Source organism: Zalophus californianus, chromosome 2 (genome assembly GCF_009762305.2).
Source record: "Zalophus californianus isolate mZalCal1 chromosome 2, mZalCal1.pri.v2, whole genome shotgun sequence".
In the NCBI taxonomy this organism is placed as follows: Eukaryota; Metazoa; Chordata; class Mammalia; order Carnivora; family Otariidae; genus Zalophus; species Zalophus californianus.
In genome coordinates, this window is record NC_045596.1 from 70,139,247 (window position 1) to 70,154,875 (window position 15,629).

Genomic DNA, 15,629 nt, shown 5'->3' on the forward strand with positions numbered 1-15,629 from the left:
TGTTTGCCATTTAGCCCACATGGCCAACACCTATTTAGAATAATAGGTAAAGAAATCAAGCTTCATCTAAAAGAAGAATTAAACTTTAAAACTGATTTGAGAAATTTAATCAGACACAATAAACATTACAGAAATGGGGGAAGATTTGGGCATATAATATAGTTTCTCAAAGTATGGTCTCTGGTTGAGTAGCATCACCATTACCTGAAACTGGTTAGAAATGCAAATAATGTGGGTCCCCACTAGACCTACTGAATACGAAACTCTAGGGGTAGAGCCCAGCAATTTGTGTTGAACAAGTCCTTAAGGATATTTTGATTCATGTTAGAGAAGTTTTAGACAATGTTAGTTAAAGACCATGAGCCATGGGAACCTTTTGGAAGGTGTAGAGGTGACCACTCATTGAGTATAAGAAGGTCTAGAGCAGAGAGGAAGAATGTTTGGAGACAGATGGTAAAGCTTTGTTGTCATTGCTTTTGTTTTCTAATCCAGGGACAGGAATTTGAAACAGTGCTGGGGCCCTCCCAATTCTTCTATAAACTAGGTGTTTTTAGATCTTTGATTAGAGTTAGGATTGCCCTAAAGAAAATTTATTCATTTTAATCTAATGCCATTTACCTTAAATCTAGGTATTTTAAGTAGACCTTGTCTTTGTTTGCTTCATTTTCATTTTTCAGAAAATTTGGAAGTATGGGCATTCTGGAGTATAGAGCAGTAACCATGCTCCAAAGATGTTGTTGAAGGAAAGATATGTTGGTGGCGTTCTTTAGTTAGCTAACAATAGTCAGTCTGATATTCAAGAAAACAACTGTTGCCTGTGAGGTTTTGTGTGGAAGATCCCAGTAAGTAGAGGTTGAAACTGTTGCCCTTAAGGATTCACTTAAATCAAACAAGATGCATGTGAAGAGTTTACTACTTCAAGAGCCTGTGCCAAATAAATAATTGGAGCAGTAAGTCCTACAGACATTCAGAGGAGGGAGAAATAATACCTCTTTTTATTATACTAATGGCGGGATCACTGCCCTGGCCATGACTCATACAAAGTATCTGGCACACTGCAAATACCTAAGGGTTTTTCTTCTTTAAAATTTTGCAATGTTAATAGAGACTGAATGTCTGAATGTAAAGTACTTGTCATTAAGATACAATTACTGCATAGCATATTGGCGCATTATAATGGAGAGACTGGATATGTTATAAAATGAAGTGTGAGGCATTTAGGTCTTAAACACTGTCCAATGGGAGCTGGATACCATAAGACCTTCAATCCAATTCACAGGGAAGCATCAGTAATATAGAGAAATTGAATTTGGCTTCTTTGGCATTCTGGAAATTACCAACTATTATAATTGACAGTTGGAAATTTGTATTTATTTGGAGGAAATTTATGCTTATTTGATTTTTTTTTTTAATCTGAAATCTCTGTAGATTTTCATTCCCTGGTTTGATAACATGGTATCTTTTTGGCTCAAGTTCTTCTGACCATTATAACAAATTGAAATAAAACAATTATTAGCTTGCTTAGTTTGTGAATGAATGGTGTTGGTCTTGGTTTTCTAGTAGACACCCTTATGAATAACAGTAGGAATGTTAGGGGTGGAAATGCAGGTAAAATACAATGGTCTCTAAGAAGTTTGTTTTTCTAAAATGTATTTTCTTCTCTTGGTTTTGTCTTTTTGTGTCTATTATATAAACCTTAGTTTTGGTTTGATGGATGGTGTTTCTTCCCCTGTCTTCTTGAACTTGTACGTGGCTCCTGTGTCTTTTGCAGTATATAAGTTCAAGTATGAGCACCTATGAATACAAGGCTGGAAATAAGCATTTCCACTGGGGGATCATTGAACACAAATCAAGAAAATGATGTTTCTTCATCTTTTTGAGCCTCCCAGCAATTTTAGCCTTTTTTAAAACAAAATTATTATGGTTGTTAGTCATAGATAATGATATCTAAGCACGACCTTATTGAAAGACACCATATTTAAAGGAGTTTCTTTTTAGAGAAGGAAAAATACAGAACTTTTTGAAAACTAATTCCACACATTTAGATGATGGTGGTGCTGATAATTGGTTCTCCTTTTATTACAAGTTTCTTAGTTTTATTGTCTTATGATTGTTAAAATGTGCAGTCTCTATGACTACTTTTTATAATTTTTAAAGATTTTGTTATGGCCTTGTATATGGTCTATTTTGTAAAATTGTGGGAATTTGAAAAGAATGTATTTTCTATTTCTAGGATATAAATTAATCTTGTTAATGTTAGTAACTTTAAAATTTTTCTGTAACCATATTAGTTTGTATATTTGTCGAATTCATAGGGATAGTTAAAATTTCCCATTATAATAATGTCTTTCCCTGTCTTACTACTGCCAACATGTGTTTTCATGCTATTTTGTATGATACATATAATGACTAATGACTAATTTAAATGGACTGGATATTTTATCAATATAAAATAACTTTTTTTCCTTTTTACTACTCATTGACCTAAATTCTGTGCAGTCTGCTCTTAAATATTACCACCTCTGTTTCCTTTTCCTTGCCATTAACTTAGTACCTTTTCTCCTTTACTTTCAAATCATCTGTATTAAAATTTGGGTATCACTTGTAAATAGTAGACAGCTGGATTTTACTTTTTTGCCTATTTTCTTCTAAAGATTTTATTTATTTGTGAGAGAGAGAGAGCGAGCAAGCGAGCGCGCATGAGCTGGGGAGGAGCAGAGGGAAAGGGAGAAGCAGACTCCCTGCTGAGCAGGGAGCTGGATGCGCAGCTCCATGTGGGGCTTAATCCCAGGGCTCCGGATCCTCAGGCAGACACTTAAAACCGACTGAGCCACCCAGGCACTGCCCTCCCCCGACCCTTTTTTTTTCCTGCCTATTTTTTTAATTAGGAAATTAAAATGGCCAATGAAATAAAAGTTCTGGAAGAATTTCATTAAGGGTCCTTTCATATTATGACACTCTAACTGTATGCTTCTTAATCTACTTTAATTGATTGGAAGGCATAGCTAATGTCAGAAAATATATATTCATTTAAGATTTAGCTTTTACATCATGGATGAACTCATGCAAGAACTGAGTGTTCCTAGGTAATAAAAAAGCACTGCCATTCTCATATGCTTTCTAGATCATCTTTAGAACTGAAATTATTGGTGCCTTGAAAATTTATTTTACAGTATTAGTTCCCCAAAACAGTGTGGTTTTTTTTTTCCCCCTTAGTTATGGAACTGTTGCTCTTTGCAGAAAACAGGTGTTTTGAATCTGAGGGATTTTAAGATATTAGAGTGGATGATTGGTTGTTGCTAAATTTGCCTCTTCATGACTAATCAGAGGAAAAGAGATAATCTCCCTTACTGAGGCAAGGATATAAATCCCTTTATATGTAGTCATTTCTGGTTCCCTGTTTATTAAATAAGATAATAATTAATGAAATTAGTAAATTAAATAGTTAAAAATAGAATAAAGCATTTTGATAAAGTGCTAAAAAACAAGCAACATTTACTGTCTAAAAACATTCAAAGAGTTAACAGCAAGTATCCTTGGAAAATTAAGAAGACTGTTATATTTCTTATTCTTTTTGGGAAACAAATTTGAACAAGGTTGCAGAGAGCAGGGCATATAGCCACCTTTGGCGGTATTTCATTGTAAACACTTGCTTATATGCGTGAATGAAAACAAATTACTACAGATATCTGGGACAAATACCAAATTTCTCTGTTCCTCACTTCTTGAAAAGTGTTTTAAAAAGTAGAATTTGTGGATACCTTTCTGGAAAACAGTCATACTAGAGAATTGTCTTATTTTATTATCAAAATTAAGTGAAATATAAGTTTTTTTCTTTTTTTTATTAGTGCAATTGCTTTCATTAATAAATACTTTCCAGGGAGGACACCTGGGTGGCTCAGTTAAGCGTCTGCCTTCAGCCCAGTTCATGATCCCAGCATCCTGGGATCGAGCCCCACGTCAGGCTCCCTGCTCAGCAGGGAGTCTGCTTCTCCCTTGACCTCTGTCCTTCCTCCCTGCTCATGCTCTCTCTCTCTCTCAAATAAATAAATAAAATCTTTAAAAAAAAAACAAATACTTTCAGGGAAATTTTCTTGCTACTGAAAAGGAAAAATAACATACAAGAAATACATAAACTCAGAACCACAAATACATATATATTTTTATTTATGGAATCAAACTCTTTGATCTGGAAAGTTCTTAACACATTTCACCTAATCATTTTTAGAGGTAAGGGAACAAGGGCCGGTTTAAATGACTTATAAGAATTAATGTTGGCAGGGGTGCCTGGGTGGCTCAGTCGTTGGGCGTTTGCCTTCGGCTCAGGTCATGATCCCAGGGTACTGGGATCGAGCCCTGCGTCGGGCTCCCTGCTCTGCGGGAAGCCTGCTTCTCCCTCTCCCAGTCCCCTTGCTTGTTTTCCCTCTCTCACTGTGTCTCTCTCTGTCAAATAAATAAATAAAATCTTTAAAAAAAAAAAGGATTAATGTTGGCAGAGCAGAAATAATATAACTATTTAAAAATAAGTCGTTATGAGCAATAACTATTTAGAGTCATAAAATTACTTCATTATACATGACAATAAAGTTTTAAAATTGATAGCCTTTCTCTAAGCATAGCAACAGAATGTTTAGAGAAATAATATCAGGGGACAAAAGTGACATCATTTTAGATTCTACAGATACTAAAAGAATAATAAGGGAAAGTTAGGACCAAAGCTGTTGAAAAAATTGAAATGGAAATTTAAATTCAGTGTTGAAATTGAAATGGACACCTTAGAAGACAAAAACTACCATATGCCATAGTTCATTCAAGAACGAGTAGACAACCTGAATTGCCCTATATCTATGAAGATGAATGAATGTATATTTCTAAATGTTCCACAAAGAAAACCCCAAGTCCACATTGCTTCACTAGAGAATTCTAAAAATTTATGGAAGAAATAATAGCAATTCCTTATCAAACACCTGAAGAAAATTGAAGAAAAGCAAATACTTCCCAACTCATTCTGTGAGGTCAACATTAATATCAGAATCAGACAAAGACATTAATGAAAATAAAACTATAGACCAATATAACTCATGAACATAGAGGCAAAAAAAAATTTTTTTGAGAGAGAGCATGAGAGCGGGGGAGGGGCAGAAGGAAAGGGAGAGAGAGAATCTTCAGCAGGCTCCACACTCAGCACAGAGGCCAAGGCGTTGAGTCTTAGGACCCTCAGATCATGATCTGAGCCAAAATTAAGAGTCTACTGCTTAACTGACTGAGCCACCCAGGCAGCCTACTTAAAACATTAAGAGAGTGACAGGAGAAGTCACAGACTGGGCAAAAATATTTGTAAATGATGTAACTGATTAAAGGCTATCCAGAATATATAAAGAATTCTAGTAGTAAGGAACAAACAAACCCTCAAAATGGGCAAAAGATTTGAATAGCTAGTTTTCCATAGAAGATATACAGATTTCTAATTTCAAATAACTTGAAATTATTACACTTCAGGGAAATACAAAAATCTCAATATCATTAGTCATCAGAAAGATGTAAGATTACAGGGGCCCCTGGGTGGCTCAGTTGGTTAAGCGACTGCCTTTGGCTCGGGTCATGATCCCAGGGTCCTGGGATCAAGCCCCGCATCAGGCTCCCTGCTCCGCGGGAAGCCTGCTTCTCCCTCTCCCACTCCCCCTGCTTGTGTTCCCTCTCTCGCTGTCTCTCTCTCTCTGTCAGTTAAATATATAAATAAAATCTTTAATAAAATAAAATAAAATAAAATAAAATCTAGTTTGATATAAAAAAAAGAAAGATGTAAGATTACAGCCACAAAGAGATAGTTCACATCTATTAGAATGCTTAAAATTTAAAGGTCAATCATTCCAGGAATTGGCAAGAACTTGGGGGGAACTGGAGCTCTCATATACTGCTAGTGGGGATATAAAATGATCCAGTTTTACATTTTGGAAACTGTTTTAACAGTTTCTTGAAAAGTTAAATATACATATCATACACACTCCTAAGTACTTAACCAAAAGAAATTAAAACCTATGTCCATAACAAAGCCCTGTATGTAGATACTCATCTTAGCTTTATTTACAGTAGGCAAAACCTGGAAACAAACCAAATATCCATCAACAGGTGAATGGATGAACAAATTATAGTATGTCCATATAATGAAACAAAACACAGCAATAAAAAGGGGTAAACTATTGATACGTGCAGCAGTGTGGATTAATTTCAAAATAATTATGCTGAGTGAAGGAAGTCAGACAAAGAAAACATACTGTATGATTCTAATCTAAAACTCTATATGCAAACTAAATGATAGTAATAAAGCAGATTGGTGGTTGCTTGGGGATGAGAGGTTCAAGAAGGGATAGAATGCAGGGATTACAAAGTGTATGAGAAAACTTTTGGAGGGTGATGGATATGTTTATTATCTTGATTGTGATAATAGTTTCACAAGTGTATTCATATGTCAGAACATCAAATTGTACTTTCAGTATATGCAGTTATTATGTGTCATAATATCCTTTAATAAAGCTACTTTAAAATATACCAAATGTTTTCTAAAAATTATTGTTAAATTTAGAACTTAGCCTTTTTTCTTAATTTGAAATTCTTTTTTTTAAACTCATGTTTTTTTTTAAGATGTTATATATTTGAGAGAGAGAGCGAGAGCACAAGCAGAGGGAGGGGCAGAAGGAGAGGGCAGAGGGAAAAGCAGACTCCCCGCTAAGCAGGGAGCCCGACGTGGGGCCTGACCCCAAGACCTCAAGATCACGGCCCAGACTGAAGGCAGATGCTCAACCGACTATCACCCAGGTGTCCCCAAACTCTGTGTTTTCAAAAGAAAATATTTTCCAATCAAATGCTTACCCGGACTGTCTTGGTTTATTTTTCTCTTTATTGGTCAAATAGCAGAAGTAGATTCCCCACCTTAAAAATTAATATCGTCAAATTCTTATAATAGAATCATCTAATAAGTATATCTAAATTAGTGTATAAAGTTTAATATATTAAAGTGATTAGAAATGTAGGGAGGGAGTTCAAGACACTGAAAATTTTATTTATTTATTTATATTTATATATATTTTTTAATTTTTATTTATTTGAGAGAGAATGAAGAGAAAGAGAGCATGAGAGGGAGGAGGGTGAAAGGGAGAAGCAGACTCTCCGCCGAGCAGGGAGCCCGATGCAGGACTCAATCCCCAGACTCTAGGATCATGACCTGAGTCGAAGGCAGGCACCCAAGACACTGAAAATTTTAAAAACAGGCAGTGTTATGGGCTGTATTTTGTTCTCTCAAGAGTCCTGTATTGAAATCCTAACTCGTGATACCTCATGATATGACTGTATTTGGAGGTAGGGTCTTTAAAAAGTTAACTAAGTTAAAATGAGGTTATTTGAGTGGGCTCGAATCCAATATGACTGATATTTTACTAATAAGAAATTAGGACAGACGAACACAAAGCAAAGACTATGTGAGGACACAAGAAGATGGCCATGGACAAGCCAAAGAGAGAGGCCTTAACAGAAACCAGGCCTACTGGCACCATGCTCTTAGATTTCTAGATTCCAGAAGTGTGAGAAAATTCTATTGTTGAAGTTAACTCTGGCTCTGATATGTGTAGTGGTAACCTTAGCAAATTAACACAAGCAGGATAAAAAAAATTTTAAATATCCAGAAATTAAATATATAGGTACTAGCTTATAACCTCATAGGAGATCTTTAATAGCAGTTTACACAGATTCTCTTTTCTTTTTAACGAGAAAATGAGTAAACTACAATAGAACTGAGGAGTTCACTTGGATATTAAAAATGTAAGGAAGTTAAGGTTCATGGAAGATTGAATGAGAAGGTCCAATATACCCCTCAAATGAGTTCCAAAAAAGAAAACTAGAGAGAATGAGAAAGAGAACAATAAATGAAAATACGATAGTAGAGAATTTTTCAGAATTGATCAAATACATAGATCTTCATATTCTAGAAGTTTAAGTCACGGTCAAAAGAAATAAAAATATATCCAAACCTAGATTCATGTGCTTGGACATACAGAACACAGTAGATAAAGAGAAGATTTTTAAAGCCCTCAGAGTAGGAAAGATAGATTAGTTACAATGAAAAAACAATTAGGCTAATTGTGGACTTCATAACAGCAACAATAGAATCAGAATTTGGTAAAATATTACCTAAAACTGCTATGAGAATATGTTGTAATTATTTTAAAAATAATAAGAAAAATTACTGAAGAATGACCTAGAACAGCACTGTCTAATGGAAATATAATATGCGCCATAGATATAATTTAAAATTATCTAGGAGCCATGCTTAAAAAGGTTAAAAAATAGATGAAGTTAATTTTAATATATTTCATTTAATCCAATATATCAAAATATTCTAATATGTTGTCAATATAAAAAAGTATTAATAAGATGTACACTTTTTTTTAAAGATTTCGTTGACAGAGACAGCGAGAGAGGGAACACGAGCAGGGGGAGTGGGGGAGGGAGAAGCAGGCCTCCTGTGAAGCAGGGAGCCCAGTGAGGGGCTCAATCCCAGGACCCTGAGACCATGACCCGAGCTGAAGGCAGGTGCTTAACGACTGAGTCACCCAGGTGCCCAGATGTACACTTTTTTATACTAATTTAAAATCTATTTTATATTCATAGCCCATCTCGATTCACTCTAAATTTCATCAAAAATATTTAGGTTTTATAAAAGGTATTGATGAAAAAGTATGTTTACATACTCAAGTTGTTCCAAGCATACTTTTCAGTTTCCAAATAACTGATTAAATATTAATTTTTAAATTTATTTTTTTAAGTAGGCTCCATGACTAGCATGGAGTCCAGCACAGGGCTTGAATTCATGACCCTAAGATCAAGACCTGAGCTGAGATCAAGAGTCACTTAACCATCTGAGCCACCTAAGTGCCCCTTCGTTTTAAAATTTAAAATATATGTGAAATTCATTTTCTTAGTTATGTTAGTCACATTTTCGGTTCTTTAAAAGCTGTATGTGGCTAATGGCTACTGTACCAGAATGTGCAGATAGAAATTAATGTCCTCTTAAACTGTCAAACTGTCAAAACAAAAGCATTTTCGTGTAAAATGTGAATATTTACCATCAATAAAACATCACTGAGGAAACTACTAAAAGATGTATTTCCGGAAGAAAGAAATTTAACCCAGAAGGAAGAAGGCTTAAAAAAGATGATAAGCAGTGGGCGCCTGGGTGGCTCAGTTGGTTAAGCGACTGCCTTCGGCTCAGGTCATGATCCTGGAGTCCCGGGATCGAGTCCCGCATCGGGCTCCCTGCTCAGCAGGGAGTTCTGCTTCTCCCTCTGACCCTCCCCCCTCTCATGTGCTCTCTCTCTCATTCTTTCTCTCAAATAAATAAATAAAATCTTTAAAAAAAAAAAAAAAAAAAAAAGATGATAAGCAGAATAATTAGTTAACTTGATGATAAATCTAAATAAGCATTGGCTATATTAAAACATCAATAATAATGATGTCAGATTTAAAGTTAATAGCATTTAGACTAGGGTAGGTGATAGGAGTTAAAACAGTTTAAGGGTTTGACTTATGAGAATGATAGGTTTATTGACTTTAGAGCTTGCCTAGTCAAATATCCTTAAACTACATAAGGATAATCAGAAAAAAAAAGAACTATAGAACTTCCAATCTGGTAGGATCAAAGGAGAATAAATAACTCATCCATGAGAAGAAGACACAAAGCACTGAATTTCGAACTGATTTCTTGGTTTGTTTGTTTTATAAGCCTTTATAGGAAATATAGAAAGTTTTTATGGATTAAAAGCTTTTGAGTAAATCTTTGTATAGTCTATGGCACTTCTAAAAGACCAAATCCTAACTAGTCTCTTTATATTACATTCCTAATTATCTACAGTCGTAATTTTCTTGATTAACAGGGTGTATCAGTTGTCTTTGACAAGCTACATCTTGCCCTGTCTTTATAAAGCCACAATGAACAGGTCCTTCAAGTTAAATGTGTTTGAACCAGACAACATTAGCCCATTTTTCTCCCTGGAAACAAACTATAAAACATGAAATTAATATCTAGCATTCTTAAAATGAATAATGTCAGTTGTTTAACAAGTGTATGAAGCACTTGTAGTAAACCACACCTCCCCCATAAATACACAGTCAATACACTGTTTTGATTTGAAATTTTTTGGCTCAAGATGTGACAAAAAGACCATTTTATAAATTTAAAGAGTCATACATTTTTTAAAAAATTTATTTGACAGAGAGAGCATGCTTTGGGCATGGGGCTCAATACCAGGACCCTGGGTCATGACCTGAGCCGAAGGCAGACATTCAACTGACTGAGCCACCCAGATGTCCCAAGAGTCATATATTTAAACAGGAAAGTTGCTACAGGTCATGCTTTCTAGCCTCATCCTAGGCTGATAAAAAGAATTTTACTCACAATATATATTGTTTGAATTTGATAGTTAAGGATTTTTTAAAAATATTGAGGTATAATGTATATAGTAACGAGTGCTACTTTTTTTTTTAAAATAACTGGAAGTTTGTACTTCTTAATCCCCTTCATCTACTTAATAAAGAGCATTATTGTTAATTGTACAGCCTGATGACTTTTATGAAAGTACACACCCATATAAGTACCACCCAGATCAAGATACAGAACCTTTCAACACCTGGGAAGTCTCCCTCATGCTCCTTCCTTTCAATTCTCCTTCCTCCTCCTCCTCCTCCTCTTCTTTGATTATGGTTAAGACACAGTGGTACATAGTTTCAGATAACAACATAGTGATTCAACTTCTGTATATGTTATGCTATGCTCAGCACAAATGTAGCTATCATCTGTTGCCATACAATGTTCTTACAATATTATTAATTTTGGGGAGAAGAAAATAAGAGCACATGAGGGGCGAGGGGCACAAGGTCAGGGATAGATAGAGAATCTCAAGCAGGCTCCATGCCCAGCATAGAGCCCAGTGTGGGGCTCGATCTCACAACCCTAAGATTATGACCTGAGCCGAAACCAAGAGTTCCACATCTAACCAACTGAGCCACGCAGATGCCCCTACAGTATTATTAACTATATTCCCTATACTGTGCCTTTTATTTCCATGACTTATTCATTCCATAATTGGAAGCCTGTATCTCCCACTTCCCTTCACTCGTTTTGCCTACCCTCCACCCACTCCCCTCTGGCAGCCATTGGTTTGTTCTCTGTATTTGTAGATCTGATTCTGCTTTTTGATTATTTATTCACTTGTTTTTCAGATTTCACATATGAGTAAAATCATATGGTATCTGTCTTTCTCTTCCTGACTTACTTAGCATAATACCCTTTAGGTCTATTCATGTTATCACACATGGCAAGATCTCATCCTCTTTTGTGGCTGTATAATATTCCTGTGTGTGTGTGTGTGTGTGTGTATGTACATACCACATCTTTATCCATTTGTCTTATCAGTGGACACTCAGGTTACTTCCATATGTTGGTTATTATAAATAGTGCTGCAATAAACATAGAGCTGCATATATCTTTTTTGAATTAGTATTTTTGTTTTCTTTGGGTAAATATCCAGTAGTGGAATTACTGGATCATGTAGTATTTCTCATTTTTTGAGGACCCTCCATACTGTTTTTCACAGTGGCTGCACCAATTTACATTCATACCAGTAATGCAGTTTTCCCTTTTCTCCACATCTTCACCAACACTTGTTACTTCTTGTCTTTTTGGTTTTATCCATTCTGACAGGTATGAGATGATGTCTGGTTGTAGTTTTGGTTTGCATTTCCCTGATGATTAGTGATGTTGAACATCTTTTCATGTATGTTGGCCATCTGTATGTCTTTGGTAAAATGTCTTTTCAGGTCCTCTGTCCATTTCTTTCTTTTATTTTTTATTTTTTTTATTTTTAAACATTTTATTTATTTATTTGTCAGAGAAAGAGCACAAGCTGGGGGGGAAGCAGGTAGAGGGCGAAGCAGGCTCCTCGCTGAGCAAGGAGCCCAGTTTGGACTCGATCCCAGGACACTAGGATCATGACCTGAGCAGAAGGCAGACACTTAACCAACTGAGCCACCCAGGCATCCCATCTCTGTCCATTTTTTAATCAGATTATTTGGTTTTTTGGTGTTGAGTTTTGTAACTTGTTTTATATTTTGCATATTAACCTGTTATTGGTTATATCATTTGCAAATATCTTCTATTCAGAAGGTTGCCTTTTTTTGTTGTTGCTGGTTTCCTTCGCTGTGCAAAAACTTTTTATTTTTTTTATTTTTTGTTTTTTTAAAGATTTTATTTATTACTTTGAGAGAGGGTCAGAGGGAGGAGCAGGGAGCCCAGCGGATGCAGGGCTTGATCCCGGGACTCCAGGATCATGACCTGAGTTGAAGACAGACATTTAACTGACTGAGCCACCCAAGCACCCCAAAAGCTTTTTATACTGGTGCAGTCCCAGTAGTTTATTTTTGTTTATTGTTTCCCTTGCCTGAGGAGATATACCCAGAAAAACGTTGCTACGGCTTATGTCAAAGAAATTATTCCCCATGTTCTCTTCTAGGATTTTTATGGTTTCAGGTCTCACACTTAGGTCTTTAATCCATTTTGAGTTTATTTTTGTGTATGGTGTGAGAAGTTGGTCCACCTTCCTTCTTCTGCGTATAGCTGTCCAGTTTTCCCAACACTGTTTGTTGAAGACACTGTCTTTCCCCTATTGTTATATTCTTGTCTCCTTTGTTGTATATTAATTGGCTATATATATGTGGGTTTATTTCTTTTTCTAGTTAATTCTTGACTACCAAGCGTAATCATTATTATGACCTGTTACATAGATACATTTTGCCTGATTTTAAACATTATATAAATAGAATCATACAATGTAAACTCTTTTGTGTCTGACTTCTTTTACTCAACGTTCTGAGATTTATCCACATTATGTAACTAAGCTCATGACCTGAGCCGAAGGCAGATGCCTAATGACTGAGCCACCCAGGTGCCCCATAAAGAATAATTTTAAAAGGTCCTTGAATGTAAAGAGAAGTTGCGGAGTTCATTCTTGAAAATTTGTAATCTTTTTTCCCCGTTTTATTGATAGCAGGAGTGGAAGAAGATGTTTCTTAGAAACTTGAAATTGTGTTGGAGGGAGAAAAAATAAAACCTGCTGTTTTATAAATGGCCTTTAACTTAAACTTTATTTCTGTTGCTGATTACCTCATTTATAGTTTAATTTGTCTGACAAAATGTAATGCAGCCCCTATGTGATCTGCAGAGGCTGTCAGGAAGTTGCTGGGTGGCAGTAGAAATGCCAATGCTTTAAGAAGCTTGGCACTGGGTTCCAAAATATAATCAAGTTTTGAAATAGACTTTACCGTTCAAGATGAACATTTTCACAACTACTTGAATGGGATGGTTAAATAAGATATGATTGGCGAGGGGAGCCTGGGTGGCTCAGTTGGTTAGGCAACTGCCTTCGGCTCAGGTATGATTCCAGAGTGCTGGGATCGAGCCCCGCGTCGGGCTCCCTGCTCGGCGGGAAGCCTGCTTCTCCCTCTCCCACTCCGCTTGCTTGTGTTCCCTCTCTCGCTGTGTCTCTCTCTGTCAAATAAATAAAATCTTAAAAAAAAAAAAAGATATGATTGGCATATTTTAAGAAAGAAACCACTTTCAAGCAAATTTGTCTTTTAGAAGTCTGCAGCGGAAATAGTTTTCCTCCCTACGTTTGGACCCTCCTTCAGGAAATAAAATTTGTTGTTAGTCCCAGTGTCTTTTCTAGGTACAAGTTGTATGTGTAAGGTCACATGTATATATCAGGCAAGGTAGGAGATCAGAGGTGCTCGCTGCAAGGTCTGAAGAGATACAACATAGATATTCCCTGGATTTATTGAAAGGGCCAAAGAAACAAAATGCATAGGAAGTTCATCTGTAGTTTGCTTTACTTTGGGAACAAGAAAGAAAAAAAAACTAATGAAGATAATTTGATTAGGCGAGTAAGGCAATTTATTTCTAAATGCACAGTGGGATCTTCACTTCATTTTGGTGCCATTTATTCAGCTTCTTCCTTATAAATAGAGAACTATTTAGGTCTCACTTCTAGTCTAAAGTTATTTCTGACAGTCATTCTGCCTTTCTTATAGAAAATGACTTTATTAGGGATAAAAGTTACTTGTAACACTTTCTGGTTTTCCATATATCTTGAAAAATGCCTCATTTGTGGCTTAATAAACTGAAAAATAAATTCAAGCATTAGGGGAGAATATAAAGTCACACATACTCTCTATCTCATGATATTCTTACTGTCCTTTAAGTGACATGGAAATGGAGCAATTACAAGGTCAAGAAGCAACTTAATTGAGCTGTGATACCATTTTACTGACCCTCTTAAGGGCAGTAATTCTAATATATGTGTCAGCTCAACTGGTACGGATATCTGAATCCCCAGGAAGCTTTTAGAAAATACTGTGTAGAGGGTGCCTGGGTGGCTCAGATGGTTAAGCATCTGCCTTCGGCTCAGGTCATGATCCCAGGATCCTGGGATTGAGTCCCGCATCGGGCTCCCTGCTTCTTGGGAGCCTGCTTCTCCCTCTGCCCCCCCCCCTCTCTCTGTCTCTCACGAATAAATAAATGAAATCTTTAAAAAAAAAAAAAGAAAAGAAAGAAAATACTGTGTAGAATCCTGTACCCTGTCTCCAGAATTCACACCAAAATCCTATGACTCAGGAGACAGGAGTCTTGTGTGCTTTCTTAATTACCACAACCCACCTAAGGCCAATACTTTGTAAATTTAAAGTTTGTTTCAATATTCCGATTAACAAAGCTGACACTTCCTTTGACTCATACTTCAAAAAAATAACTGAAAGTAATAAAGTTTGTAGAATAAAATAAAGATTAATCTCTCAGTGAATAATTTAAAGTTCCTGGTGTTGAAAGAAAACTTTTGTTTTTCTTCATAACGAAGCTCCAAAATAACCTTTTTTTGTGACCGGCAAAATGTAAATTGACAAATTATTGTCATAGCAGAGCAGGGCAGAAGGACGCCTTTAAAAGATTGTGAACCTGTGGTATAGAGTTGGAATTGTAAACAAATTCTTTTTTTTTTCAAGTATTGCGATTACATTATTGTAATGGCCTTGTACCTGGTCTTTAAGAAATTCATAGTTAATATCCTTAAAATATTTCCATTCTAGAAGAAATGTGTGAAAACAGAGTTACAAAAGCATTTTGTTCCGTATTTTGGCATATAATTTTTGATTGTGCAGTTTTTATTGATGAGTGCAAAGAAGATTGGTGGAAAAAGTGAACACCAAAGGAAAATTAAAGAGGAGGAACTTAATATATGAAAAGAATAAAGTAGGCAGCTTCCTCAGAATATGATAAGAATGAAAGAAGACTATGCAGCCATCAAAAAAAAAAAAATGAAATTTTGCCATTTGCAACGACGTGGATGGAACTAGAGTGTATTATGCTAAGCGAAATAAGTCAATCGGAAAAAGACAAGTATCATATGATCTCACTGATATGAGGAATTTGAGAAAGAAGACAGAGGATCATAGTGGAAGGGAGGGAAAAATGAAACAAGACGAAACTAGAGAGACAAACCACAAGAGACTCTTAATCTCAGGGAACAAACTGA

The 15,629-nt window shown here is 35.8% G+C and overlaps 1 protein-coding gene across 17 annotated transcripts in view; it reads left to right on the forward strand.

Annotated features, from left to right (window-relative positions):
* PTPN13 (protein tyrosine phosphatase non-receptor type 13) overlaps window positions 1-15,629 on the forward strand; it is a 204,841-nt gene that overhangs the window by 52,203 nt on the left and 137,009 nt on the right. The gene's annotated exons all lie outside the window — the stretch shown is intronic.